The 26,736-nt window shown below is 35.0% G+C and overlaps 1 protein-coding gene across 1 annotated transcript in view; it reads left to right on the forward strand.

Annotated features, from left to right (window-relative positions):
• LOC118269154 (acyl-CoA Delta-9 desaturase) overlaps positions 1-26,736 on the forward strand; it is a 204,108-nt gene that overhangs the window by 10,558 nt on the left and 166,814 nt on the right. The gene's annotated exons all lie outside the window — the stretch shown is intronic.

A 26,736-nucleotide genomic window follows, 5' to 3' on the forward strand; every position in this document is an offset into this window, starting at 1 on the left:
CTGTGTCGTCCGGGACATTGCCCGAGTGATGTATCGGGCTACTATAGAAGGTTTTCCCTGCACAATGTTTCAAAATATTATATGAAGAGGGCGTTTGTGGTGCTTTATGTCGCAAATAAAATATATTACATATACCATTAACAGTCTGTAGGTACTTTTTTTCTTTATGGAGCCGTTGTTCATAAAGTGTCAATTAGATTATATTAGACAATATTAAAAAAGATAACCATACATAATTAAACATCAACTTTTGTTTCTATTTTCCCTCATATTTAAAAAATAACTTTTGTTTTGGAAACTCGATTCTCAGATCCGTAAAAATTCAATTAATGTTGACTTAGAATGCCTTACATTGCCGTTTCCCGGGCAGTTGGAATTATGGTTGCTTATACCATCGTAATAATATTTGATAGGTTAATAAAATTATGGACCGATATAAATTAGTTTTCAGCCATGATCGTCCCACTGCAGGGCAACCTCCCTACCCTCCTTCCACTCCTCTCTGTGTAGAGCTTTATGCGGTTAATCCTTTGTCATAGTTATCGAGTAAAATAAATAAATCATAACTGATATAAATAATCTTTGAAAATAAACTTTTATTTTTTTATAAGCGGATATAACCTGAGTGTCTTTAAAGCCCGAGTGAATAGGTTGCTTATGGGCAGACGCGCATCATCACTTACCATCAGACGAGATAGCGGCCAAACGTCGACCCATCAAATGTAAAAAAAGCGGATGAACCTTTAAAAATTATTACCATTATCCTCTCCACAAAACTGCCTCGATTTTAAAACCATGATGCCTTTATTTTACTGGTTCCATCCTTGATAGACAAGTAGCCGTTACCGGGTTTTAGGTTTATTTTCCGAAAGCTCGATTTTCGCTCTTTTATTTCGTATTTTTGGCTTCAGATTTCCCGATTGAGTGACGTACAAACCGCCAATAAAATTTGATGGAGTTCATTAAAACATGGACAGGATAAAACCTCCTTTGGTACAGAGAAGCGTACCAGTTTGGGTTTTAGGGATTTATAAATTCTAAACTACGTTTTAGGTCCTTTAAAATTTTTCATGACGTAAACATCTGTTTGGAAGTCTATTTATTAAATATCTTGAATTATATTATTACTAGGAGAGTCTATTAGATAGGTTCAGGTATATTACGATAATCTTCTTTTCTATCATTCTCTTTGCTTGGAGTCATATTGTCTGCATAGTCTGTGTGTTTTTTATATCTTTGAGTACTAAACTAATTTAAAAAGATGTTCTTTTTTTAGTACTCACACATTATTATTTTTTCCAAATTATAAGTGTGGGGACTTGTAATTGGCGGAAAGATACATGCGCTCATTGTTATTTTTATTTGTTTTTTATTGGCAGAAAGTCCTACATGGATTATAAATAAATAAAAGTACTGTTTTTAAAGAGATTCTAGTTTTTATTTTCCTTCAAATGAGTTCTCTTTACACGAAGACAAAATAACGTGTAGAATAATAATTATGTTTTATGTCATTTAAAATAACACGGAAAACTAGACAAAATAGCAAAAGTAGTATTTTCTACCGCATAACATAACAGGAGTAATTACAAAGCCGCTAAAACAAATGATACAAGCTGAATTCCGCCGGTGTGCATTTCATAATAAGGCCTTAATTAAAACAGCGGCACTCGCCTCTACTTCCAGCAACGCTCCGGTGATCTATTTAAAATGAAATAACTACTTTTTGCATCCCCCAAGCAGTTCTCGGAAGAATTTTCTACTTTATTTATTCATAGGGCTCCATAAAGAACCTGGGTGCCTAAGGGTTTGGTGAGCAACGTCACGCCTTTTACCCCCAAAGGGGTAGGCAGAGGTGCACACCATGGCACGTAATGCCACTATATAATGTACACCCACTTTTCACCATTGTGTTATATTACACACCATTCGTCAAAAATTGTCTATGCTAAATAACTTAATTATTATGTTTTTTGGCATTATGAGCCTTAACCATGGCTTGAAACTAGTTGAGATCCCAGTAAGCCGAAAAACAAGATAATTAATTTAGTATATCTCACAAAAGGGGGTAAACTTGTTAGGTACACAGACCAAAAAATTGCGACGTTGCCAATTCTTAAACAATTGACGTTAAACCCAAAATGATAAGGAAAGACATATGACATTCTTTTTCTAAATGTAACTATTTTCTTTTCTGCTACGTTGCCAGCACAAAAACAATTGACACGTCAATGACGTCATGCACGAAATGACAAGGATAGGAACATAAAAATATTGGGTTATTCTAAATTCAAATTTGCTGTGGCCTTCCATATTCACAAGAAGAAATAAATGACGAAATGATGGACAAGGACAGAAACATATATCGAATGCCTTTTCCTTTTCTACATTTCGCTATACTGTATGTACAAACGTAGAAGTTAGTGATATAATAATGTCAATTTATATTAATATTTATAAACATAATCTCTAAATATACTAAACCGATTTTCTTCACGAGAAATAATATGTGTTATAAAATGGTGCATTAGGTAGAATTATGCGTTATCTGCACTGTATTAATCATTATGTCTAAAATATCAAGCACAAGAAATAATTTAAAACAAAGTTATTCTTTATATTAACTACATACTGGAAGAATATCGAAAATTAAAACTACTTAATAACAAAAAGAAAACAAGAAGAAAATTGTATGCTTTCCTTTCCTTTATTTAGAGTCTTAGAATATACAAATCAATCGCAATTGCAGTTCGAACAAGATATATTAGAAACGTCTCCCAAAACTCATTGCTTCGCAGTTTGTGCAGTAAGGCACAGTCACTAGTTCACTAAATAGGTCATCATTTGTACGGGATCTAGAATTCTGAGAAACTTGGGATACTAGAATTATTTTGTTTATATTTAAATAGATGAGCGTTTGGTTTTGTTTATAGAAATGGTTGTTTTAAGTTTATTGTCGTCAGAGATTCTAGTTTAACTGTGGAATTTAATAAAGTACAGGAATGCATACTTTCAGACAGTATTTGAGCATGGCAGCATTATATCACCTGTAGATAATAATTGACTAACAAGTTTAAGCAGAAGATATAAACAGTATCTTTTGTAGTTATTTATTTTACATAATCAATAGTATAAGTTAGTTTAAGTTTATAGTATAAGTTCGCTTACCTTTTCAAGTAATCTTTAAAGTAAAGTAAGATTTTGTTTCATTTAATTTAAACGTAGCAAATTCGTACTAAGAGCACTCATCGGTTTATTTTTGCATTAGAAATACAACGTAAACTTAACACATATTCAGTACCTACAATAAAGTAAGTAGTTATTGTTGTATTTGAATAGAAATCCACCTTAAACTTTAGACACATTATGCTTAAATTGGTAATTTTAACATACACTTTCACTTACGCTTTCAAATACGTTCTGAACAAAATCCCATTAGACACATAAAACGTCTGGAATTTTCAAAGTTTCCAGCCGTACATATGTCACCCCTGACTGTTAGTCTGACGCACGCTGCATTCTACGTACTGACTAAACGACCCATCCATTCTCCAGGAAAGCAGCGTGAGCAATACTACCTACATCTAAGAAACTAGGTGCCAAGCTTAGGTTTCTTAGAAAAAAAAAATTTATCCTAATTTTCTCGTCTAACATTTATGACACGGTGAATATTGTATTCGTCTAAGTATGAAAATGACAAAATTAATAGTCTATCGCCCGAATACTGAAATGCTACTTAAAATACAGTGGCGTTTGAGTATTTAATCGTATATTGATTAAGGTATTGCATTTTGCATAAAAACATTTTATTCAAAACTTTTAACTCAAGCTATAAATTAAAACAAACACGACATTAAAATAGTAGTACATCTACATATGTATGTAATTCCAAGCGGAACTCGCGATAATATTATGAAAAATTGCAGAAACTGCTGTTAAAAGTTCCCGAGAGGAAATAAAAACAAAACTGAGAGGTTTATAAAAAAGTCGGTACGAACAGTCCATAGTAAAATTCATTTCAATTAAATACCGTGGTTGTTGTGTGTTCTGCCTAACAGAGATAGCCTGAGGCATGGCTGTGTTTGGTTTAGTCTCGATCTACGAACATTCCCGCTCCCGCCTCCGCTTATACAGAATAGTGAAAACAAATCGATTTGCATCGTTTCCAGCGCTCGTTTAATTTCGTCGTTCATCATTCGAGTCGACCGATGCGCTGCTAGGCGCCGCTCTAAAAACGATAGATTAGATTTTTTTTTTCATGTTGGCACACTGGTCACTCGTATTTGATGTAACCAGCCAGGTTTATTTATGTCCGTTATGTGCAAATAAATCTTTAACACACTGTGTTTCAAATAAATGGAATAACATGTTTACAGCAACTGCCTATATAGGTATTTGTGCTAAAGCTGGCATTTTGAATATTGGAATTTTGAATTCGTAGTATCCCTTTGAGCATTAAAACCGTAAATATTGATTTTTATCTTTGTTTACCAATATTTTTTATGACTTAGTGTCATATAATTTTTTTAAGTGTGGGAGAGCCATGCTTCGGCACAAATCGACCGGAGTGATACCACGGCCTCACAGAAAACGGTCGTGAAATAACGATTGCGTTGTGTTACGCTGTCTAAGTGAGGTTACCGGAAGCCTTTTTTTATCTTTTATTTAAGGGGCTTTTATTCTAAGAACATACCAGCCCTACTGGAAGCCTAATTACAAAGATTAGGTAGGTACCCTGCTTCGTACAAACGGTTTTTGTAATATTGTTTTCCATTTAGTAAAAAATAGTTCCAACATTTTTAGCGCTCACCTGTTTTATATTTTTAATAACCAAAATAACTAAATTACACAAACATCTACAATAGGTATTAAACGCATAAAATCTTCCACAGCACTATAAAGTTTCACACAAAAGATTAAGGACACTTAACAGCACCATTTAAAGCTGTAATTGAACACGTATTTTACGACATAAATTACCCATTTACTTTAGCTAGGACTTCCTCACACGCTGCCGGGGATAATAGTCTATAATCGTCTTATGTTCATATCGTATTTCTCCATCCATACTCCAAGGTGAATTATGATAAAACCCAGTACAATTATGCTAAGGTTAATTCGGCACCCCAGCATCAGTCAAACGAATGAGAATAACTTCTTGTTCTGTAGACAATTTAGCGACCGACCTAGCTTTCGTGTAGTGGAAACCACTCTTTAGATGATGCGTACTTCTTTGGATGTTATATCTGGCTGCAGCAGCCTACCGGGTAAAACAGGGTGTATAAAATTCGAAAGGTGAATAGATACTATGAAGAATTTCCCGATATCCATTCACCCCTTTTCTGTATCTATTCACCCCGTTTACCCCTTTCTACCATTTTAACAGCGTTTTCCATCTTTTGCAAAATCCATTGGCTTTCTTTTTGACAGAAGCTGGTGATCCGTTTTCTTTGAAATTACTGAAAAACAACTATGCCGTAATAAGGCCTACACGTTTTTTTTGTAGGCTTTATTAGGGCATGGCACATAGGTAAACAAAACAACGATTATATGAAATACACCGATATTATAGCTATTTCACTAATGTGAGGAGATGGCTAAATGTATAATTGTCATACAGACAAAACACGGCACGTCGTATACTGACAAATATAAAAATACTAACAGTTTACGCTACTCGAATTTTATAAAAACTAAAGTGCGCTCCACGTCGTGATTGTTTTCGTCTGTAGGTTCCAACATAATCGCGGCACGGGTTGCTTGCTGTGCTCAAATTAGTTAAGTAATGTGCATGCACACTTCTACAAACTTTGGCGACCATTTGACATCGGGAAGAGGGAAATTTTCAAAATAGGCTTTATTGGGGCATAGGCCTTATTTGGTTAGGGTACTATATAAGTAAAGTAGAAATACAATTATATAATAAGTGAAACGTTTTTATAATATTTTCTTGTTAAAAATTATAATGGCGTGAATGATTGTGATTGTAGAACATCTCACCTAAATTGTCATCATTAAAACGCAATATTTTCATTCAATAGGAGCAAACCAACAAATCAAAGACGTACGAATTCTATAAAACCTAAATATGTGCGTTTAAAATTATAATTCTCTGTACCTAAGTGTAGTGTGCGGTAAAAATTAACAATGCAAGTTATTGCTCCATTTATGTCATTCGCAGCTCGCAGGTACGAGTTGAGAAAGAACCGAGTTTATTAACTTTCCGCCCTAACTTTACATAAAGTTCTATATCAAACGTACGGGCTTTAAGGGCAACTTAATTAAAACAATTCCCTGCTATGTTTGTAATAATATTATGTTTATTAGGAACGGTCAGCTCCTGTTTCACATCGTAACAAGTTTGAACTAGCGAGGCGGCGGCGGGCGGAGGGTGGCGGCGGCCTAGTTCAACAAACAAGTTCACAAATAAATTAGCCAACACCCGGCCGAGCCGCGGCCCGCGCGTGAAACACTTTCGCGAACATTCACGACACTTCATTATGCACAAGCAAGGACTCCAAAATAATTCAAATGGCTGCCGGAGGACGATTCCCTCTAAATAATTCATAAGGCTTCGGGTTATGTCACAGATGCCACTACAACCTTCTGATAGAAACTTTAAGTGGAAGAAATGAAGATAGTCCATGATTTCATTCAGTCCGCTCCGCTGGACATGACCCTCCATCTGATAATTTATATCAAAGGATTTGTCGCTCCACAGAGTTTCTTTAAAGTCCACTCGAGATATATCTTGTTCCAGTACAGGCTTAAAATAAAGACAAGCGCTGTGGTGCTAAACGTCAGAAAGATTTCGCTGGTGCGCCCTGAACCTTAATTAAGTTTATGTAGTGCAGCTATTACAAGGAGCGTAAACTGTATACTGTCGGTAGTTTGCTTCTATGTAGCGTGTGGCGTATGCTAGAAAACTCATAAACCCCAATGAAGCACTAACTCACTTCTAACGAAATCTTAGTTTCTATTTACAGACCTTGTTCTGGAAAATTAAGTTATTTATTACGTTTTTAGGCATTCCGTGACAGAATTATAACTAAATACTGTCTTAAAAGCAAAAAGTAAGAAAACAAATGTTGCAAGGTCAGTCTTTACACCATTTTCTTTTTAACAACAACTGTTATAAGTAAATGAAAGTCTTATAAAAAGTTTTTTGTAGCAAAAGAAGTTCATTGGGTAGCTGTTACAAAGATTAAGATAGGTAAAAGTGAGGTAGACGTTTTACGACTCGACAAGTGCGTATATATCCTCCACGGGAGTATATTCGCACATGGGCGGGTGATAAAATCAGCATAAATTGTGTCGCGCGTTCAGGCTGGCGCTCTCTGTTACATATATACTTAATGTAGTAGGAAGTAATATAATACGCATTTACCTACATCAGCCAGCCTATTCATCATTACGTTCTTAAGATTTACGGTGTTATAATAAAATTTGGAATCTATATAGCTTTTACTTGCACATAATAAAACATTTCTAGCAGTTTCAATCTTAATTGTGCAATTAAGTTGATTGCATGGTTGGCCTGATGGCTGGGTAACTGGCTACCGTGTAATGTGCAGCGGGTTCGAATCCCGCACCGAGCAACTGTTTGTGTAATCCATAATTGTTTCTTCAGGTGTGGGTGTCATGTGAACTTGTATGTTTGTAAATACACCCACGATACATGAGAAAATCCTAGTGTACGGCAACGTTTTTTATTTCTAAAGAATAAGAAGTTATTACAAACGTAAAAATCACGTCAAATATGGATCTACAAACATAATTATGTTTGTTTAAACATTCCAATCATAAAAAATAAAATGGTAGAACGTATAATACTCAAAGGAAAAGCTTAAAATTGTCCATCCAATAAATGAAATGGCTAAAATAAAATGGCTTTTATAGTATCAGGGACATAATCCATAATGCCGTGGGGCATGAGAAAAATTGAGCTCGGTGGCGTGGCATATTATGGAGCCATTCGGTTACAAATGATATTTATTTTAACACAAACTAAGAAATTATGAAATTCGTGGAAACTACTAAATATTTAGAAACTAGTCGGACAATGTGCTGAGGTTGTATAAAGTGTGTTTTGCTTAAGTAAATAAATCTATATAGTTCTACATAATATAAAAATCTGTTATTCATTAGCCTCGCTAAAATTCGAGATCGGCTGGACCTGTTTGGCTAATTTTGGTCTTGAATTGGAAGTGTGATGTGATGTTGATGTTAGTTTGTGAAAGTCAAGGAAGGTTTGAAAGGTGAGAAAATAATGTTTGAGGCGGTACGAAGTTTGCCGGGTCAATTAGTTGATAATTTTTTCCCAATACTGTGTATACCTCCAGGCAATCACAAGAATATAATTTACCTAATAAGCTAAATAAAAATATTCCAATTTTTCATTCATATTTTCTAAACAAAAACATTCCGATGCTACAAAACTTCACCACCGCAGATTATCACCAAAACCACAATTCAACGAACAATCCAGCGAATACCAACAATAATAGGTACTGATGACGTCACACTACACGTTCAGTTACGACGTTGTAATGCTATTCAGCAGCGGGATTGGAATCCCGAATCCCGACCATGTCCACCGCTTGATTGTGCGTTTGTTGGCTATTGAATGTCACGGGTTTTGACCAGTGGACCTGCGACATACCAATTTACGGGGAGACGGACTGAAACGCGATTACTACGGATGCTATTTGTTTTTGAGCCTTGTACTGTGGGAATGGGTGTATAAGCACAGGTATAAGATTTATCTAGTCGATGGTCGAACTTGCTTTTCGATGTGTTTCTCCAAACAAATGTGCAAGTGAGACATACTCATTAAATAGCAGTATGAATATATTTTACTACGTGGGAGAAAGCGAGACCAGGAAATACGATAAGTTCATAGTAAAATGGTTGTGCAAAAATTCGATTTGCCCTTTCGAAGAAAAAGCTATTGTTTCAAATAACTACAAATAAAGTTAATTATTAGTAATTGAACTTTGTCGGTACGGATTTTGTTTTGAAGATTTTTTTGTTGTTTTGTCATTTATTTACACCCAAAGTTGCGGTAAAAATTCCAAGAAACAGCTAGAGGCACTGTTTGGCTTTTTAGTTGTTTATTAGGTATTTTACAATTCTAAAACCGTACCGACAACGTTAATGGTGACACGAAACGATATCATGTTTAATTTTGGATGTACAATGACTAACAGTGGTGGATCCAAATTTTTGTGGGAAAAAGAACGACTAGAGCCACCTGAGACGCAAATACGCGTCATGGACACTGAGAGTAGAAATTAAACAAAAAGTACTAGGGTCGCATAATATTGCAGGAGGTGTATGAACCAAAGTAGATAGAATAATAATAAGAAGTTTTTTTTTTATATTATTTGGTACATAATTAAAGTAGAAATAAACTGTCCAATAACTGCAAGCAAACTGTTAGTTCATTAGTTGTTTGTTAAAACTTAGAAAGAAAATTAGTTTTGTCTTCAAAGCAGTGCAGTCAATAGATTAGTTTCGTCTTTACTTAATAAGAAACAGATGTGATTGCAGAACTCATAAGTTCAAAGCGAGCAAAAGTAATATAACGAAAGTCAAATTAAAAATAAAGTTGAAAGGACACTTGATTTTGATTAAAGAAAGGTTAATTATATTTAATTTGCTGTCGTACTCAGAGACATTATTTAATAGTTACTTAAACTATTCCTTAGTAACGATTTTGTTCTGAAAACAATTGCTAGGTTAAAATAATAACCATTAAATGGCTTTGATTACGGCGGTTGGTTTATGTGTTGATATTAATTCATAGTTTGTTTTATGAGATTTGATATTGATGTTTTTGGAAATAAATAAATATCTGCGATAAAAACTCTAACGTACAAAAATCCTAAACTTATTTCCACAATTTCCTCTTTTAGGTAACATTAACTTAACCATGCTTGACAAATATCCTCTTTCAAGTAGCATTAACAGTTAAGTATAAACACAAGATGTAGACTGAAAATAATATTTAAGTAAAGACGTCTGTCTCGACTGAGCACTGAATTGTAAATGAGAAATCGAACGCGACATCGTAAAAGGAAACTTACTCAAGTACCCTCATCTAAAAAATTCTGGATATGACATATGGCCAATAAATAAGACCTTAACACTTGTTTTTGGTAGGTAACTATATTTATAGGGTATATTTAAAAAAAAACTCATGACGTTTATCCGATAATGTTGGACACGTGTATGGGATGAATGTACAAAATGTTGGAAAAAGCAAATGAAACTTCAATATAAAAATGTTTTCGTCAAAAATCCTAGTAAGTGTTGACTGATATCCTAGATTTGAGTAAAAACTTTTGTAATTTAAAGTTTGTAAAAAATGCACGACACACTCACTTTAATGTTAGATGGGTGTAAAAAAAAATTATTTTTAAAAAAGAAACAAAAATGTTGCAATTAATTTCATGCTGCAGAAAATGCAACATTGTGAATCGTTAACGTGTTAAAAACACACGGAATCTAGATATACCTAGGTAATAAGAGTTGCAGTCTTTGTAGCAATGAGGAGCAGATGTCACCGTACTTTCGTTAATTTGATTCTAATGTAAGTAGGTACTTACTTCGCTTTGATACCCTTAATTTAAACTAACTCTATACAGCTTCGATACAAAGTTTGTAATTGGCTTCTTTGGTGTCAGATTGCTAACAATTTTTCCAGGCATCAGTACAATAAATGGCAATACACTATAATATGTTCCTTAGCATTTAGAACCACCAATATACATTATATGGAGATTGTAATATGATCTTCAACAAAGCGATCTATTTACGCCTTTCTTGGAAAACATGACAATTGTTATCCACATCACTCACAGTATAACATTACCGAACAATAATTAAACTCCCACGACATACTCCGGTACATTACACTGGGAATCGCTACAATAATACTCATTATATCAATAAAACATTCGCTTAATGAGTTGCGTTTCGATTTCAGAGCACTTAAAAGCTTACATTTCCTGGCTTTGTGTACAATTCCATTTCAGTTGGATATTGTATCACAGAGTGATTAATCCTAGCACTTTCAAGAATGTAGCTCGGAGTACATGGGGATGGAGTGGAACACAATGTCAGGGATGACAGACACGCGGGTGGATCGAGGTCGCCACCACCGCACGTTCGATGCTCCAGATTGCAAGGCATTCGTCGTCATTGTCTACGCTCCTAGACTATAAATATTGTGATACATTTTATCCAGTTTGTTTCTACAATTCTTCCGCTTCGAATTGCTATCAAGGACGGTGATCTATTCTCCACGTGACTTTTGTGTTACGTAAAAATTTGTGACGGAAAAACTTTTAAACTAAAGTTTTTAAATTCTGTATTTTGCTAAAGAAAATGTAGAATTTGAATCTGAATTAACTTTGCAGTCTATAAAATAAATTCGGACGAAAACTTAGACGTCTATTTCAACATTAATTACTGCTATCGCTTTTGCGTATCTTTTTAAAGTATTTAATTAATATAAATTATAGTATTCTACGCTACAGAGTTTTAATCAGGCGTTGTAAAAGATGTCCATATATCAAAGTCATTGTACGCCGGCTATGCATAAACGAAGCTCTAGAACTTTGGGAAATGATTAATTATTTTTTTTATAAGTAATCCTTTTTGGTCCGAATTTCTTTTAAAATTTTCTCAGCTTGTTCGAGCATAAGTTTCTCAATAAGTGGTGACCCGGACTGGAGTTGTGGGCGCGAGGGCCGTTTTCGCCTAATTCTAATTAGTTCCAGGTCGGCGGTACATCAAAGTTGGGATAAGTTCTTTCGTTTAATTGACCGTAAACTTGAGGCGACGCGGATACATTCACCTGGAAGGGCTCGGTGCACGGTCCGAGTGATTAATGTGCTTCTTGTATCAATTTTCTACATTTTTCCTGTTACATTTTAATCTGAGGGAGAGGTAAATTAAGGAAAAATACCCCAAGTTTACTCTCAATCCGATTACGATTACTTTAAATTCAGTTCCAGTTCGAAGAGATAGATACTTTGATCAAGTTTATAACTGTATCAAACGCTCGCTGACTCCTGACCGCAAATAATATGCAGCTAATTAAAACACCGAGCCGGAGGCGGTAATTATAAAGTTGTCATGTTCAGTAAAAGATTATTGATTGCATAATAGAGATGGTCCTGAATTAATTACCCTGAATAATTGTTGGACATGTAATTAGTGATGGGGATACAAACGGTAACGTGTTTTGATACTTTTGGGAGTGGTGACAGGCAATTTAGTATGTTTTGGAAGCTGAATATTGGCTCGTTATGGTTTGACAAAATAGCGATGCTAGAGCATTTTCATTGATATAGTTTTATTTAGATATTTCGAGTCTATGTACTGTTTACGAAAAACTTAAAACTGATTTCTTAATGTCCTCCTTTTTAACTAATTCAGTGTTCAGTACCTTTAGTTAAAGTTCAACTATGTTTTAGACTAATTCACATTATTCTGTTCAAATTCACTCGTATATGAGCTTGTACTAAACAAAAATCTAGTTAGCAGGTAACTCAGAAAATTAACTAGAATTTTAAATAAGAATTGTTTCCCTCCATTTCGCCGCCATCTTGGTTAGCGTCGGTGGAATTGTTCTGAGGAAGCTGGCGAACCCTTAGCGAATAGTTAAACTTAATGAGGCCGACCGAATGTTGCCTACTTCTCCACTCAGATTGTTTCCGGAGCTGAGAAAAATATCTTCGAATATATATAACAATAAGTAGCACAGATTTTGGAATACTCCATCTAATTAGGGGCGAAGCATTTTCTTTGTATAAAATATCGGTAGCGGCTGAATGAGTATATTCTACGGTAGCAATTGTTTTTGTTTTTTTTTCTTCTTTCAAAAGCTTTGCAATTTCAACGTGAAATGTAATGACTACTTGTACGTACACATCTCAAACTCGTTTTCTTTTTATGGAGTCTTTAAGTTTCAGTCGTTTGACTTTAGTAGTTAGCTAGAAGCTGTATGGAATCATTCTGCTAGACTAGATTACGAGAAATATATAGCTGCATCTTAACGATATTTTTTAAGAACTTATTATATTATTCTCAAATTGAATTTTTGATACTCTTCTAAAAATTCGATATACACTGAATTTTGATCCTACTCATATATCCGTATGACATTACGTAGTCTATTTAAATATAACGAATTGAAACTGAGATAGAGAGAAAAAAATCCTGACCGTAATAAGATATAAAATGAAGAAAATAAACAAACAATCAGTATTTGTATCAAATTCTACTTAGTCACTAACAAAATTAATCACGTTCCCTCAGGACGGATCATTAATTGATTGTCAAAATTGAATCACAACATTCAATCCCTTTGAGAGTAAATAGACCAATATTAACAAGGTGGACAGAAATAGAATTATACAGTAATCAGACAGACTGGTAGGTAGGATGAAATAAAATGTCTAACACCTGGTTTTGAGCTAACTTTATTACTAGGACGTCTGGGCGCCCGTAACGCGGAGGGCGCGTAAAATATTTTTCCGTCGGAATGACGCGCTTCCTCGGCAGCGAGTCGTAAACTGCGACATTTCGACACCAGCAATTTATACTACGCTAACTCGAAATTTGGAAAAAATGTTTTTTTATGCCAGTTGCTTAAAATGTGTGTTTACATACGTCATAAAAAAATTGAGAAGAAATATGCAAAAATAAGAAAGTTACAAATCTTATAAAACGCTAAGTAAAGGTACTTTTTGAAATCACTCGATTTATATTACGCCAACTATTATTAGCGGAGTGTGCGCGGGGATCACTTTGGTCAAAATCTGTGCAACACTGCGCTAACTCATAGTTAGCGTAGTTTAGTGCGTTCGTGTGTATACTTGTTCGTTTGTAAAATGAACGACTTAGCGACTTTTACATAGTAAATACTTATGTGTTAATGCATTAATTAGTTTATTAATGGTACGTTGACTATTCTTTTTGTAAGTAAGTACATATTCTTTATAAAAATATTAAAATATGCATCAGATAATTGATCATGCACTACGACCATCGTACTACACTACGCTAACATAAATTAGACGTGTATAAGATGTAACATTTTTTTGATGAATTACGTTTATATACGGCTAACTTGCGCTAAATCAAAAAATAGAAATAATTAAGGAAATATAAATATGAGATATTACAATGAATAAATTAAATATTAAGCATACCAAATTTCAAAAAAGTATCTTAATTAATGTAAAAGTTATCACGTTTTTCCCTTTAAACGCCTCTACTGTAAAGTACGCTTTTTTGAGTTAGCGTAGTATAAATTGCTGGTGTCGATTTATTACGTTTGATATCGTCAGAGCGACGTCTTTACTGCGTAACATAACGTGTCCCGCGAACGTGGAGCCTGGCAACAAGTTGCTGTAGCAACGTCCTCCGCATGTGCAGTTAATATTGTTAACGTTATTTTATGTATAACAATTTCTGCGTTGAAGTATATTCCATTGGCTAGTTCTCACAACGTAATTCTTAATAATTTTTCTTAATTTAAATCTATAAATCTACTTTCTATGTACAGTAAAATTACCTGTATCTTCGTACTAGTACAGAACAGAAATATTTTTGGAAAAAGCATAAATAAAACTGTGCATTTTACTCCCATGGCCATCTAGAGCAGAAAACAGACACTTCACAAAATTAAAACACACCTAATAACCTCGTTGGTGCTTCAAGTAGATCTAACAAAGACATCACGCCATACAGAATTGAATAGGGACCGTCAAAGTGAGAGGCGCCCTTTCAAACGCGGCTTACACAAAGAAAACAAAATTTCCACCATCGGATTTTCATGTCAGTCACGTCGACGATTTTTTTCCGCGCCAAAATGAATTCCATTTCGACAAACAAATCACCACAGATCCAATCAAAGGCGACGACAACGGCCGTGTATTTTATAAAAAAAGAAAAACTTGTTGATCATATTTTACGCGTATACCTCTCTTTGTATCGTAATTAGCTTTTCTTTCAAGTAAAGTTGCGCATTCTTTTTGTTTAGTCTTCAAGTTTTGCTTACAAAATTAGTCGAAACTTCGTTTTGTGTAGGCTAAGTTTCACTTCTATCTTTCTTAATAATCCTTATGTAAGTTTTACGGCATAATAATACTTTTGCAGACACGAAAAAAACTCTAAAATTTTTGTTCCTTTATAATATTTTGAAATGCGAATATTTTCAAGTTTGTGTTGAGGGAATTTCATCGAACTTATTTAGTAATTTCTCAAATGATTCTGTAAAGCCTTCAGCACTTAAGTATGATTGGAATCTTATTGGAGAGCTCCGGGCCGGATCATCTCATCAATACTTTGATTGAGGCTGCGAACCACGACGGATTAAGATTCAAATACGTTTTTAAGGAGGGATTGTAAGTTGTCAAGTAATTATCGATTGGATTAGACGAATATATTTATTGTTTACGACATTTATTCGTCTCATCGTTTATTAAAGATGTTTATTATTTATTAAACTGTATGTTAATTTCATAGTTTAGATAGAATTTTACTTAAAGTAAAATAAAGAAAAATATCTACGAGGTATTTCATGTAACCTGTAACTGTAAATATCAGTCTATCTCTTTACGAAACAGTAGTCAGTAAGAGTCTGACGCTCCTTCTCGCCTCGCCCAAGGCGATTAGTTGATTTTCTCCACTCAAAAAAACCGCACTTTGGACATCATAAATTGGGTTTATAATATGCTAGGTAAAGTAGTAAGTATAACCATATGCTTTATCTGTAACGTTTTTAACGTGACGTAAGATTATGAAACATAAATATAGGTATGACGTATTTCCGTACAGTTCACAGAGGGACACTTTCGTCGGTACGTTCACTGAATAATAACCTTTGAACGCATTTCATGAATCTTATAACAATTTGACGTACCTACAGATGAGTAATAAACGAGCGCCCGTTTTAGTTTATAATTGTTTTATTTCCATTAAATCGATATGATTTAGACTTTTAGTTCGATAATACCTACTTAACAGTAGATATTTTTATTGAACTATTTGATTAAAACTACTTGCGTGAGACATACATACATATAGACATGATAATAATTCATCTAGTGCAGTAGTGACTCGAAATTAGTAGAGTTTCTCCATTAATTTACGTGAGTAAATTATTTGTGATTTTTAATTAATATTCTTTTCTGTGTGATAACCACAATGCATCTACACTAAGCTTTTAACAATGCACGAGGTAGATTGTTCACCAGTATTTTTGATTGAATATAATAGGTAAGAGAGCAAACCCTAGTCCACCTATAAGTCTGCGTAACTGACGCTCTTCAGATATTATTGTACCGAACTATTTCATCATTGTTTACCTGAAAACCGGACAGAGGTTCAAGAGGTAACGACAAGCACGTCTTCTGGTCTACCACACAACCGCTGTTCATACTTAATCAATGTTTATAACACTGAACAACTTTCCCTATTATTGCTAGAAGACCTTATGAATATTAAACGATATACTGCCTGTAATGGGAAGCTAATTTCAAACTTCGTACTAGTTTCCAACTAGAATTCTGTAGCGCGAAACTGCTATTAAGGGTACAATCTTAAGGAAACTCCTTGATATGAATATGTTTGTTTCTCTGTCTTTTAATGTGAAAGTTATACAGTAGGTAACCACATAAATTGTCACCAATAAAGTGACCAGTTTTACCTTTCGTATTATTCACATTATTCTCCTATTATATTCACAGCAGAATTGGTGAATGTATGTGCATCTATGAAACTAAACTCCTTCATTGAACAAAAAACGTGAAGTTATGTTACTTACATGTATTTACCCGGAGCTGCGGACTACCTAGCGGTTATCCGGTTCAAAAAGCAAGAGTAGGAAAGGGGTGGTTTTTAGTCAGTAAGAGTCTGACACTTCCTCTCACCTCACACGAGGCGGGAGAAGTAATTAAGTGATTTTTCCCTTTCAAAAAAAGTCTGTGAATGATTTTTCCCCTTTAAAAATAAATATAGGTTCAAATGGCGAAGTTATGAAACGAAAAGCTTTTCAGAAGTTAACAGTCTATAAAATCCACGTCATCCGTACTCAAGTCGGACCTCGATCATGGATCTGTCAGAAGATTACCTGTCGAATGTAGACTATAATAATGACTAAAGTTTCGCCACCTCCTCCCAGTTCTCGCTTCAAATAAACTTTTTCGTGGAAGGTAAAAATTATTATGATAAGATTTTTGTGTCCACTTATGTTCTGGATGGGCTTAGTATGTACTCGTTTATTTATTTATTTTAAGTAAGTGTATTTTGTGTTTTTCAAGTATGGGGCAAAGAGTTGCTCCATGCGGGAATCGAACCCGCTACACGTTGCACGGCAGCCGGATGCCCAGCCACCGCGCCAACCGTGCAGTCAACCAACAGCCAACAGTGCAGGCAGCAAATAGGTCGTAGATCTAGAGATATAGGTAGCTAGACTAAAGACGAACCTTCGTAGAGATTTCTAGAACTCAAGTATTATTTATTTTAATGATCATTATCGAAAGGTGATGTTTGGTAGTTTATTATTTTAAGAAATTGATTAAGAACGTAAATTGTATGAACTATCTGTCACATAAGTTTATCGGGTACTTATATGAAGGTGGTGAAACAGGCGCATAGAGTTGTAGGTAGTTAGACCAAAGAGGAGGCCTGGTGGAGGTTCCTAGAATTCGAGTATTCGATTTTAAGTCTTTGACTACCAATAGAAAACTGTTGAAGGCAAATCCTCCGCTAACGTCGGTCACCAGTGACCACCACGGCGTTCAATGTGTTAATGATCATTATCAAAAGGTGACGTTCGGTAGTTTATTATTATAAAACTTCTATTATTTGATAGACAAAGTTAAATGAGTATACAACGTATTTGTATCTTGTTCTAACAGTGCGTCGTTGCTTGAATGAATATATTTCAGGTGAATTTTCCGTTGTTTTCATAAACAATGACTTTATTGAATGAATAACGGCTACAGCTACAGCAAAAAAAGTATATTTTACGGTCAAACCAGATTTATGGCGTGACTACGGAAAATAGGGATTCGTTTTAATTTTTTTAGTAGTACCTATCAATATTTTCTACTTTTATTTGTATTATTACTTACACATATAAACATTACATTCATACTTACATACAGTTTTACTAGGACGTCATTTTTGTTCGTTGTCGTGTTTTTAAATTTCGTTTAAAGACTTTTTTTATTCCCAGTATTTACGACATTTGAACTAAAAGAGAACGCCATGTTGTTGTCCTTGTCATTTCGTGCATGACGTCACTGACATGTCATTTGTTTTTTTTTCATTCGCACCATTTTCTGTTGTGTAGAAAGAGAACACGCTATGTAACTGTCCTTGTCATTTTTGGCGTGACGTCTGTGATACGTCATTTGTTTTCAATTTGTATTGCGAATAGGATCGCCGGCTCTTTGAAATCATGAACATTTTCATTTAATTAGAAAAAGAACACGTTATATTGCTGTCCTTATTACGATTTGAAGTTTTGGTACCTATTAATATAATAATATTTTCAGTTACCTATTTACTAACTTTTAAGTCTCTTTTATTTGTTGTATATTTAAATGCGGAAACCGTACGATTCAGTATATTCCAATGAAAACGTTTTTTATTTATCTTCACATAAAAATATATGTAGGGATTAAAGTGAAAGCATATTTTATGCAAAAATGTGGATTTATTTACTGTCTCTGTTAATTATTATGAAAATGGTAATAACTACTTTCGTATTTTTCTCAAAAAATTTATAAATCTTTCCACTACTCTGTACAATACAATTAGGACAATTCAATACACATATTTTTTACGACTTGCATATCGCTTCCTCACTTAGGTCCTCAACTGAAAACTAGACAAAACTATCTATCTCTCGTGATACCTATCTTGTTTTTAAACATTGTCCTACTTTAGAATTTTCTTCTGTGTCGTGGGTGGGTTAACAAACATAATTTCACATTCACATTACACAATACGTACACCAATTTGTGGATCACTCTAAAGATTGCTCCGTACGAGTCGAACCTGCTACGCGCTACCCAACAGCCGGTTGTCCATTAACCGCACCAACCAAGCAGTACATAATAAAGCTTAAGCCATAGTACTAGTATATAGCGCCGTGTTTCGTCTAGAATGGAGGCGTCCCCTGAACAGCATAGTATAGAGGTACTTGATGCGACGGCAAAACGACCCGGGTTTATTGCTTGTATGTCTTTAGTGGTGGCTGGATGCCGTTATAGCCACATATATTTACTTATATACTTCCCCCAGCGACTCTCACTTCCGCGTAAACATTTATACGTGTTGAGTTCCGCTTAAGTTTTGTATTTTTTCAAGGGAATTTTATATTGGCCTACTTTTTCTTTTAAAGGACTTCGGTTATTGGTCTTTGGTACATTCTTTTTTAAAAAACACGTTGCTCCACACTATGATTTATTTCTGTGTCGTGGGTGCGTTTACAAACATACATGTTGAGATACACATGACACCCAGACCCGGAACACACAACTACTTGTGGATCACACAAAGCTTTGCCCAGCTACCGCTCCAACCGTGCAGGCAACATACGTACTTAGTTGTGTATTATATAATATGTAAATTGATTGCTCTAGTATAACTTTATTGAACACAATAAATAACCAACCTATTTAGTAATTATTTTTGTTCCCACCTATAAAACAAAGCATAGAAAATCCATGTTTTGCTTTTTTATATGTATAACGTAGAAAAGTTGATTCTGATTGCGAAAACGTTTTTCTATCAGGTAATAGTCTTAAAGAAAATCAAAATCTAGCCAAGAACACCGTTTCAACTAAATAGATTGTGAAGGACAGATGATCGTGCCGCTTAAAGTACTTCAGCCAAATCTGATTAAGACTCAGTATAGACTTAAACCTAGTTGGAGAGAAGCCAAGAATAAGATTTAGTTTATTGTAAAAAAGGACCCAAGTACTCTTAAGTTTAGCGGATGAAGTTGTCACTCGTACACGAGAGGTAAATGTTGTTTAATGCTGATTTATTGTTTTAATGTAACATAATATCTTACTTACTAAATATTGTAATGCCATACTGGTTGGGCAATTATGTATTTTTTTAGTTATAAGCGTTTGTGATAAGCTTTGTTCAGTATTCAATTAGGTATAGTCATACCTGATTACTTTTACCGCAGACAAAATCCATACAGCGTCAAATCTCTACATACACTTTATCTACTTGTCATTGGTTTTTTTTGCGTATTCGTTATATGTTTTTTCTTTCTTTCTTTCTTCTTTTAGTTCACGTTATCACAATAGGTATTGCATTTATTGTAGATCAGCCGGTGACACAAAGTCTTGCCCATAAGTATAAGTATATCTCTACGTCTTTGTCTACGTTTCATTTGTTTTCAGGGTTTACCTCCCCCTAAATACCGTAGCATGTTCGTTCCTCAATGAATGTTAATCTCACTAGGTCATAGAATTTCCAAGTGATCAGTTGGCCAATCAAAGGCTAGCACTAAATATTCGGGGCTTGGAGCGTATCTGGTGTGCTCCACAAATACCTAGCCGGTCTATTTGACGGGCGTCTCCTCTGTAAACACGCCGAAATTGATTTTGAAGCTTATCGTACTCGAACCGCAACTCCCGCGTGGCGCCATGATGGAATTTTGTAATTCCAACCATCTATGTGTGTGTTCACGGTATACATATACGTCATTAATATGTTGTTGTTCTGAATTAGATTTTCTAATCAGTGTCAAATGGATTAAAAAAAGGAAAATCTGATCATTAAAAAGTTTTTGGTATTGAAATATAAATCACTTGTACAAACAAGAAACGTATCCGATAAAATAGGTTCTTAATTGAATTTATGAGAATACCTACATTAAACTCTATAGTGTACAAATGATACTTACAACGGTAGAGTCTCTTAGTTGGAAATGATGAGATATAATTTTGGTTTCTGTGATACCTCCATTCAGAACTTTATTAACCAACCTTTTCCGTATCAGCGACTTTACCACGCTGTTCGACTGTACGAATTAACTATAAATAAAGGAAACCATACCACAGAGAAGTGCGCGAATACACCAAACTGAACATCTAAATTATACGGTGCGGGTGAAGTTGGAAAACTTCCTACTTTCTTCAAAGGAGCGCTGTTAACTCCATAATTACACCTTAGACATTTCGACAACTTAAAATTCGTCTTAAATTGAAGTGGAAACGGTAATTCTTCCCAAGTTTTATAGGTTGTTCGTCAGGTTGCCGCGACCGAAGTTGTCTAAACGCCCCTTTAAACAAGCCGTGGGCTTCGCGGACTATTAAACTGGAGATTAGTTTGAAGCTGGGGGAATAAAAAGATGTAATAGTGGCTAGACGCGACAGCAGGCCGCCGCGTGGCCTACGTTCAATAGGCATGTTTCCTACTAGTCAAATTCAATACTTTTTTCGAAACGTCAAAAACGATATTTTCTATGAACTTTGTATGAAATACTCTATTATGACGTCATGACGTCAAATAGCAGACATAATATTACTAGAAAATAAGTAGTTCAATTATATAGTCGTGTGCCTGGCTATTGCTGATTAGAATTTATAGTCGTGTTGCTAAGTGTTTTACTATTTATGTATATTTACAAATCTAGGTATCAAATACGTAATAGAGGACATTGAAGTCAGTAATCATCAGAGAACAATAATTATTATGCATACTATTTTTTAAAAGGGTTAGACATTTTTTTTGAGGGTAACAATCATCCAATGGCCTCTCCCGCCTTGGGCGATGTGAGAGACTCTTACTGACTAAAAACCACCCCGTTCCTACTCCTGCTTTTCTAGCCGGAGCCCTAAACCTGCAGGTAGTCCGCAGCTCCGGATAAAGGGTTAGGCATAGCATTAATTTTCGTCACACAATTACTTTAAAATAATTGACCGTCCCCAGATAAATTGAACCATACATCCACGTCAAAGAATACCTAAGTCCTAAATCAATATTTCAAAAAGTAATTAAGTAGACAATTAAAGAAACAACAAGCCGCTAACAGTTCTATATTAAACTCTTAATTGGTAGACAATATGCGTTTGACAGTTATTTCTGGCGCAATACCGTACGGAGTTAATTAAGCATGGTGTGCCGGGGAAAGATCCGATGCTCATATTTATCCCGGGGCGGCGCATTTTCAAAGGCTTATGCATTTCAATTTAACCGTTGAAAGCAGGTTTGTTTGCTAATGTGATCAACCGTCTTTTACTGGTCTATAATTCAATGTTTGGGGAAGTAATTTTGGGTTGTGTGACTAATTTGGGATCAAATTTTAGGTTTTCTATCTGTTCTTTAAATAATTGGGTTACAATTTTTTAAAAGTCGTATTATAAGTAGTATTAATTTACTTAATTATTAGAAAAAATACAGTTTATGAAATTCAGGATTTGATCGTGTTTGTTCGTAAAATGGCAAGATGTTGGTATATTTACATGTCTATTGCAGGTTTCATGGTATATAATTTGTGTTTATTTCAGACACGCGATTGACAGAAACCAACATTTCTAAACAACATTTCTTTGTTTTATTGTACCGTACCATTGTAGAAAGCCGATGATCGCTGAATTACATTATAGAAGCAAAAATGCACATAACACAGAATGTTATGTGCATTTTTTCATATGTAAATTGCTGCCATATTGTGTGATGAGATGATGAATAGAAAGCCAAAATCTAGTTAAGAGAGTAATGTTTTCAACAACAACGCATATTTAGTAATCAATCCCTTAATTTAAAATCCCCAGATCCAACCTATTAATCCAACCACGCACGGTTGACATGTCAAAACTCATTCGAAAATGACCCTTCTACACGTCAAGAAATAGGTACCTTAATCGGGTGCGCAACATTTAAGCTGATTGCGATGATATAAATCCGGACTATGACAGCGGACAACCATGATGGCCGCCGACTTTTGACGTGTCAACTTAGCCGAAATGGTCCTGATTATTCAAACGAGGGATTTCAGATGTTAATAAATCTCCGTTGGCAGATGTTTTGCATTGTGATGAGATGTATTATATTACGAATATGAGTTTCGAGATCATGGGTAGGGTGTGCTGAAGTAAGGATTATTTAGCGGTTGAAAACTAAGTAGATACCAATAATATTGTTGTTTTTGGTGTTGTGGTGTGGTTGGTCACAGGTGAAAAATAAGAAAGGTGGCGAAAAAATGCAAAGCCAGCTAGAATTTGTATCATGCAGGCAATAAATCTCATAAAGTCATAAGCAACCATTGAAATAATAATACATTTGCCGCATTCAATAATTTGCTATAGAAAATTCAACACCAAAAATACAAATTACTATAAAATATCAGCGACATTTTTATGAAAACATTTTCCTTTTAATTTGACCTTGTTTTTTAATACGACTATAAAAAATACTTGCTCCATCAAGTATGTCTTTTTCAGCGCCTTTTAAAAAAGGTCTTTTAAAGAGTTAAGTCAGTAAAGGGGATGCTTTCAAGTATTTATACTAAAAGTGTGTAGCGAAGCGAAGATCCGTGTTTTTACTAACCTTTGTATACTAAGAACCTTTATGAACCTCTGAAGAAATAAAATCTTTTGGGAGCTATTTGAAGAGGCGACTTGCATCCTTATGGCTTTCTCGATCCTCTTCTAGCTTCCCGTTACTCGAGTTTTTCTAGTTTGTAACATTTTTCTGAAGGTAAACTGAACCTGATAAATTTCTTGAACGTAAGTGGCTTGCAAACGATATTGTCTTTGAGCGTTCTTTACTGGAAATACAAAAAGTCTGCAGTGTTTCAAAAGGTTTACTTTTTCTATATAATAGTCTTGAGTAAAATGCTAAAAGAGTATAGTTTAAGTTCCGTACTCAGAATCCTTTAAAGGTTACTTAACCATTATAAAGTTTTCGAAACAAAATCGTTACTAAGGAACAGTTAAAGTATGAAGTCTAATTAATTAAATGTACCCGAGTACCGCAGAACGATATCAATATGTCATTGTTCGTAATGTGACGTAAGTACTAGATTATTCTGACTATCAAGTTTTTTTATTTTATAAGCAATAGACAGTGTATTGCATGTTTACTGTAGATTAAATTTTAAATTTCTAACCTTACCACAAACCCACAAATTAGCCAAACATTGTTGCATTGACACACAACCAAGCAAACAATTGTTCTAATATTGATTCGTGAATGCTTGGCTATTGTCCCAGCCGTACATTACCAGTCCATAGTGAAGGAACGATTAAATCGGTTGGCACATTATATCGTGGCTATCAGAATTGTGGCTAGCTGCATGATGGCTTGATGGCTATTCATATGGAAAACAATGTAAGCCACAACCTCGGGTATAATGACTGTAGACAGTTTAACGAGAACGGTTGATCGTACGACGCGTGTACGGTGTTGGATGCCAGGCGCAACTCTGTTGTGACTTGTATCATTATTAATTAGTTTTTGTATTGCTTGGCAAATGTTTTTTTAAGTATTCTATTGAAGTAGATGACGATTAATATGTTATTAGAAATTGGTTTGCTTAATTTTTTATGGTATAAACTGATAAACGAGCAGACGGATGACCTAATGGTAAGCAATCGCATACCCGAAACACTTTTTCCGAATATTTTCATTCTATCCGGTAGGTATATATTTTCAAATCCATTGACAAAAGTTAGGTTATAGATGCCATTGTATTCATATGGAGATAGTAAGTGTTGAAAAAAGTAATTAACAATAAATTTGCATAGTAATCGATCCGTTGATTCGAAATAATCTCGATTTAATTCCACGTTTCTCCGTCAGGTCATGAATATTGTAATGGAAGGTTCACAAGGGTGTTTGTTCGTCACGATGTCCGCGAGGAAACTGTGCTTTTACCAGAATCTTATGAATATATTATTTAAAATATGGCCCGGCCTGAATTATGTGACCACGTGTGTTTTACATATAGATAGGGGTTCATATAGAATGATAAATTTACCTCAGCCACCGAATTTGATTTATTCTTCTTTTTTCTTAACGCTTGCCTCTGTAAAGGAAGCTATGAAAATGTACATATTTTAAACAGACACGTTCATGTATGGGTCTAGAAGTACATAACATATTATTATGTACCTACCTACGTACTTAGTAGGCATTTAGGAAAGTCAGTATAAGGCACCTTTTGAACATCAAAATCAGTATGCAAGCGTAGATACAAATAAAGACTATAGAATACAAAGCTCTCCTATTTGACTATAGTCCGCAGTAGTGCAGCTGATATACATCACAATGATGGAAATGAATGCAGTAGTAGCCATAGAACCATAGAGGCATACATAGTAGCCATAGAGATATGTGAAACAGGTAGATAATCGGATTATACCGCGTCCGATGTTTGCAGTTCTCGGCGGGAACATTGGCGGGCCACGTAAAATCGTTACGTTTCGATTCGTACTGGATCCCCATTCGACAAAGAGTGGAAGCTATATACCTAGTACCTGCTGACATTTTGTGGTTACATTTTGTAGAGTCGAGTATGCTTTTGAATGAAGTTTTAGTGTTTTGTTTGGTATACCAAAGTAAATCAGGTTAGTGTACCAACCAAAAACTGTATCTAATATATCTTTATCATGTTCTTTATACAAGCATGCCTGCATTGACTGTCTCTTTGGCCGAGTGGGTTCGATTCCCGGGTCGGGCGAAATACAGATGATATTTTTTCGGTTTTACGAAAAAAAAATCTCAGTAGTAGCTCGGAGTCTAGAAATGTACCCGGTATATATGAAAAGTAAGTGTACATTGAACAGTGGTATTACGTGTCATAATGTGCACCTCTGCCTACCCCTTCATAAAAGGTGTGACATATACCTATATAGTTCTTTATACATAATGAAACTACGTTTCATTCTAATCACAATGCAAAACGTGATAATGACGGTAAATCACTTTGGATTTATTCGTGGTAATTTAACAATTGGAAATGTTTTTTCCTTTAAAGGTAGGTACAGGTACCTACTCTTACCGATCTTAATCAAAGTCAAATTAGGTCGCTACGTCAAACAAAGGAGCTCAATGGAAATCGATTCATCGTTTCCTCAACAAAGGAATTGAATTAGGTTCGATATCTTGACGAACCTGAACCGCTATTGTTTTTTTGTATTGAAAGGAAAGTGCTAGCCTAAATAACCTATTACGACTTATGGAGAGGTCTTCAGAAGTCTAGATCTTTTTGTTATTACGTATCTACTTACTAGAATTCTTTCGGTCATTTTCGGTAGTAAAAATCACTTCACCAATTGTCACTTTTCCCGGTCAAAATCAGCAAACATTCTCAACAATTACATTAAATAAATAGGCTTTCAAACAGAAACATGAAGATCTCAATTTACCTGAAATCCATTTACCGAATCAGCTGACATCGACACAATCACATCATTATTATGTCAACCATATCTCATCAACTCTTGGATGGAGGCGATCCTTTCAAATGAGGGATATTTAGGTAATGAGCTGGCGCGGCAGGGGAGTTACATTCGCGGCAGGATGTTATTAGCTCACAGTTCTGCCAGGTGGATCCCTGCCTACCCCCCTCGGTACAATCTCTTACGACGCCCCAGGGACACACCGGGTGGTCGTGCCTTCGAACCCTTGTACCTACAAAACTTTTTGGCGACTAACTTTGACACAGTTACGTACGGTGAT

The sequence above is a fragment of the Spodoptera frugiperda genome, chromosome 2 (genome assembly GCF_023101765.2).
Source record: "Spodoptera frugiperda isolate SF20-4 chromosome 2, AGI-APGP_CSIRO_Sfru_2.0, whole genome shotgun sequence".
NCBI classification, from domain to species: domain Eukaryota; kingdom Metazoa; phylum Arthropoda; class Insecta; order Lepidoptera; family Noctuidae; genus Spodoptera; species Spodoptera frugiperda.